The sequence below is a fragment of the Arachis hypogaea genome, chromosome 10 (assembly GCF_003086295.3).
Source record: "Arachis hypogaea cultivar Tifrunner chromosome 10, arahy.Tifrunner.gnm2.J5K5, whole genome shotgun sequence".
Taxonomy (NCBI): domain Eukaryota; kingdom Viridiplantae; phylum Streptophyta; class Magnoliopsida; order Fabales; family Fabaceae; genus Arachis; species Arachis hypogaea.
In genome coordinates this window covers 92,513,160-92,518,477 of record NC_092045.1, presented here as the reverse complement: position 1 = coordinate 92,518,477, position 5,318 = coordinate 92,513,160, and the positions used below count along the sequence as shown (strand labels likewise).

General features: G+C 41.3%; 1 non-coding gene across 1 annotated transcript; it reads left to right on the top strand.

Annotated features, from left to right (window-relative positions):
- The first annotated feature begins 4,806 nt into the window (after positions 1-4,806).
- LOC112718664 (small nucleolar RNA R71) lies at positions 4,807-4,910 on the top strand. Its single transcript, XR_003160995.1, has one exon. It is a non-coding gene; the product is annotated as a small nucleolar RNA R71 (small nucleolar RNA).
- The last annotated feature ends 408 nt before the right edge of the window (positions 4,911-5,318 follow it).

The window sequence follows — 5,318 nt, the reverse complement described above, 5'->3', positions numbered from 1 at the left end:
CAACTGAAAATCAAATAGGATAAAAAGAAGAGAATATACTATAAATTCCAAAATATCAATGAATATTAATTCTAATTAGATGAGCGGGACTTGTAGCTTTTTGCTTCTGAACAGTTTTGGCATCTCACTTTTTCCTTTGAAGTTTAGAATGATTGGCTTCTCTAGGAACTTAGAATTTTGGATAGTGTTATTGACTTTCCTAGTTAAGCATGTTGATTCTTGAACACAGCTACTTATGAGTCTTGGCCGTGGCCCTAAGCACTTTGTTTTCCAGTATTGCCACCGGATACATAAATGCCACAGACACATGACTGGGTGAACCTTTTCAGATTGTGACTCAGCTTTGCTAGAGTCCCCAGTTAGAGGTGTCCAGAGCTCTTAAGCACACTCTTCTTGCTTTGGATCACGACTTTAATCACTCAGTCTCAAGCTTTTCACTTGGACCTTCATGACACAAGCATATGGTTAGGGACAGCTTGATTTAGCCGCTTAGGCCTGGATTTTATTTCCTTGGGCCCTCCTATCCATTGATGCTTAAAGCCTTGGATCCTTTTAACCCTTGTCTTTTGGTTTTAAGGGCTATTGGCATTTTCTGCTTGCTTTTTCTTTTTCTTTCTATTTTTTTTGCCATTTTTTTTGCAAGCTTTTGCTATTCACTGCTTTTTCTTGCCTCAAGAATCAATTTCATGATTTTTCAGATTATCAATAACATTTCTCTTTGTTCATCATTCTTTCAAGAGCCAACAATTTTAACATTCATAAACAACAAGATCAAAAATATGCACTGTTCAAGCATTCATTCAGAAAACAAAAAGTATTGTCACCACATCAATATAATTAAATTAAATTCAAGGATAATTTCGAAATCCATGTACTTCTTGTTCTTTTGAATTAAAGCATATTTCATTTAAGAGAGGTGAAGGATTAATGGATTTTATTCATAGCTTTAAGACATGGTTACTACATACTAATGATCATGAAGTAGAGACACAAAACATAGATAAACATAACATAGAAATCGAAAAACAGAAAGAAATAAGAACAAGGAATGAATCCACCTTTAGTGGCGTCTTCTTCTTGAAGGTCCAACAATGTCCTTAAGCTCTTCTATGTCCCTTCCTTGCCTTTGTTGCTCCTCCCTCATTGCTTTTTGATCTTCTCTTATTTCATGGAGAATGATGGAGTGCTCATGGTGTTCCACCCTTAATTGTTCCACGTTGTGGCTCAAATCTTCTAAGGAAGTGTTGAGTTGTTCCCAATAGTTGTTGGGAGGAAAGTGCATCCCTTGAGGCATCTCAGGGATTTCTTGATGATGAGCTTCCTCATGCATCTCTTGAGAACCGTGAAGGGTCTCTCTTGCTTGCTCCATCCTCTTCTTGGTGATGGGCTTATCCTCTTCAATGGAGATGTCTCCTTCTATGATAACTCCAGCTGAGTAACATAGATGGCAAATAAGGTGAGGAAAAGCTAGCCTTGCCATGGTGGAGGGCTTGTCGGCTATTTTGTAGAATTCATTGGAGATGAATTCATGAACTTCTACTTCCTCTCCAATCATGATGCTATGAATCATGATGGCCCGATCCACAGTAACTTCAGATCGGTTGCTAGTGGGAATGATGGAGCATTGAATGAACTCCAACCATCCTCTAGCCACAGGCTTGAGGTCCAGTCTTCTTAGTTGAACTGGCTTGCCTTTGGAGTCTCTTTTCCATTGAGCTCCTTCCACACATATGTTCATTAGTACTTGGTCCAACCTTTGATTAAAGTTGACCCTTCTAGTGTAGGGGCGTACATCTCCTTGCATCATGGGCAAGTGGAACGCCAACCTCACATTTTCCGGACTAAAATCTAAGCATTTCCCCCGAACCATTGTGAGATAATTCTTTGGACTCGGGTTCATACTTTGATCATGGTTCCTAGTGATCCATGCATTGGCATAGAACTCTTGAACCATTAAGATTCTGACTTGTTGCATGGGGTTGGTTAGGACTTCCCAACCTCTTCTTCGGATCTCATGTCGGATCTCCGGATACTCATTTTTCTTGAGCTTGAAAGGGACCTCAGGGATCACCTTCTTCTTTGCCACAACATCATAGAAGTGGTCTTGATGGCTTTTGGAGATGAATCTTTCCATCTCCCATGACTCGGAGGTGGAAGCTTTTGTCTTCCCTTTTCCTTTTATAGAGGATTCTCCAGCCTTAGGTGCCATTGATGGTAGTGGAAAACAAAAAAGATTGTGCTTTGACCACACCAAACTTAAAATATTGCTCGTCCTCGAGCAATAGAAGAAAGAAGAGAAGAAGAAGAAGAAGAGAATCTGGAGGAGAAGGAGAAGTGTAGGTTCGGCCATTTAGGGTGGGATTGGGTGGGAAAATGTTTTTAAATTTGGAAGGTAGGTGGGGTTTATGGGGAAGAGTGGATGGATGTGAGTGGTGAATAGGTGATTGGGAAGAGAGATTGAGGTGATTGGTGAAGGGTTTTTGGGAAGTGTGACATGGGGAAGAGTAAAATAGGATTAGAAGGTAAGGTGGGAATATAGTAGGTGGGGATCCTGTGGGGTCCACAGATCCTGAGGTGATCCTGTGGGGTCCACAGATCCAGAGGTGTCAAGGAATTCCATCCCTGCACCAAATAGGCATGTAAAATGCCTTTGTACACCATTCTGGCGTTTAAACGCTGAGTGGTGCACGTTCTGGGCGTTCAACGCCCATGTAAAACATGTTTCTGGCGTTGAACGTCAATTTCATGCTTGTTACTGGCGTTCAGCGCCATCTTTTCCTCTAGGCACATTCCTGGCGTTCAGCGCCAGAATGTTGCTTGTTTCTGGCGTTCAGCGCCAGATTCATGCTCTGTTCTGGCGTTGAACGCCGGCCAGATGCTTCTTACTGGCGTTGAACGCCAGCCTGTGCTTCCTCTAGGGTGTGATTTTTCTTCTGCTATTTTTTATTCTGTTTTTAATCTTTATATTTTTTTTCTTGACTCCACATGATCATGTACCTAATAAAATACAAAATAACAATAAAATAAAAATTAGATAAATAAAATTGGGTTGCCTCCCAACAAGCGCTTCTTTAATGTCAATAGCTTGACAGTGGCTCTCATGGAGCCACAAAGGTGATCAGGTCAATGTTGTATAGTCCCAACACCAAACTTAGAGTTTGGATATGGGATCTTAACACCAAACTTAGAGTTTGGTTGTGGCCTCCCAACACCAAACTTAGAGTTTGACTGTGGGGGCTCTTCTTGACTCTGAACTGAGAAAAGCTCTTCATGCTTACTCTCTTTTGTCACAGAGGGATGGCCATGTGCCTTAAACACAAGGTAGTCCCCATTCAATTGAAGGACTATTTCACCTCTGTTGACATCTATCACAGCTCCTGCTGTGGCTAGGAAAGGTCTTCCAAGGATGATGCATTCATCATCTTCCTTCCTAGTGTCTAAGATTATGAAATCAGTAGGGATGTAAAGGCCTTCAACCTTTACTAACACGTCCTCCACTATTCCATAAGCTTGTCTCAATGACTTGTCTGCCAATTGTAATGAGAACAAGCTAAGGCAGGTTGTACCTTAATGATCCCCAGCTTCTCCATTACAGAGAGTGGCATAAGATTTATCCCTGACCCCAGATCACACAGAGCTTTTGCAAAGTTCATGGTGCCTATGGTACAAGGTATCAAAAACTTGCCAGGATCTTGTTTCTTTTGAGGTAAAATTTGCTGAATCCAGGTATCCAGTTCACTAATGAGCAAGGGAGGTTCACTTTCCCAAGTCTCATTACCAAATAACTTGGCATTCAGCTTCATGATAGCTCCTAAATATTGAGCAACTTGCTCTCCAGTCACATCTTCATCCTCTTCAGAGGAAGAATAGTCTTCAGAGCTCATGAATGGCAGAAGAAGATTTAATGGAATCTCTATGGTCTCTGTATGAGCCTCAGATTCCTTTGGATCCTTAATAGGAAATTCCTTCTTGCTTGAGGGACGTCCCAGGAGGTCTTCCTCACTAGGATTTTCGTCCTCCTCCTCCCTTGTGCATTCGGCCATATTGATTACATCAATGGCCTTGCACTCTCCTTTTGGATTCTCTTCTGTATTGCTTGGGAGAATACTGGGAGGAGTTTCACTGACTTTCTTACTCAGCTGGCCCACTTGTGTCTCTAGATTTCTGATGGAGGATCTTGTTTCACTCATGAAACTGAAAGTGGCCTTTGACAGATCAGAGACTAGATTGGCTAAATTAGAAGTGTTTTGTTCAGAATTCTCTGTCTGTTGCTGAGAAGATGATGGAAAAGGCTTGCTATTGCTCAGTCTATTGCGTCCACCATTGTTAAAGCCTTGTTGAGGCTTTTGTTGATCCTTCCATGAGAAATTTGGATGATTTCTCCATGATGAGTTATAGGTGTTTCCATAAGATTCACCCATGTAATTAACCTCTGCCATTGCAGGGTTCTCAGGATCATAAGCTTCTTCAGAAGCTGCCTCTTTAGTACTGTTGGATGCATTTTGCCATCCATTCAGACTTTGAGAGATCATGTTGACTTGCTGAGTCAACACTTTATTCTGAGCCAATATGACATTCAGAGCATCAATTTCAAGAACTCCCTTCTTCTGAGGTATCCCATTATTCACGAAATTCCTCTCAGAAGTGTACATGAATTGGTTGTTTGCAACCATGTCAATGAGTTCTTGAGCCTCTTCGGGTGTTTTCTTTAGGTGAATAGATCCACCTGCAGAATGGTCCAATGACATTTTCGAAAATTCAGATAGACCATAATAGAATATATCTAATATGGTCCATTCTGAAAACATGTCAGATGGACATCTTTTGGTCAGCTGCTTGTATCTTTCCCAAGCTTCATAGAGGGATTCACCATCTTTTTGTTTGAAAGTTTGAACATCCACTCTCAGCTTGCTCAGCTTTTGAGGAGGAAAGAATTTATCCAAGAAGGCAGTGACCAGCTTATCCCAGGAGTCCAGGCTATCCTTGGGTTGTGAATCCAACCATATTCTAGCTCTGTCTCTTACAGCAAAAGGGAAAAGCATGAGTCTGTAAACTTCAGGATCAACTCCATTCATCTTTATAGTCTCATAGATCTTCAAGAGCTCAGTTAAAAACTGATAAGGATCTTCAGATGGAAGTCCATAAAACTTGCAGTTTTGTTGCATTAAGGCAACTAGCTGAGGCTTCAGCTCAAAATTATTGGCTCCAATGGCAGGAATGGAGATGCTTCTTCCATCAAATTTGGACGTTGGCTTTGTGAAGTCACCAAGCATTCTCCTTGCATTATTATTATTTTCGGCTGCCATCTCCTTCTCTTG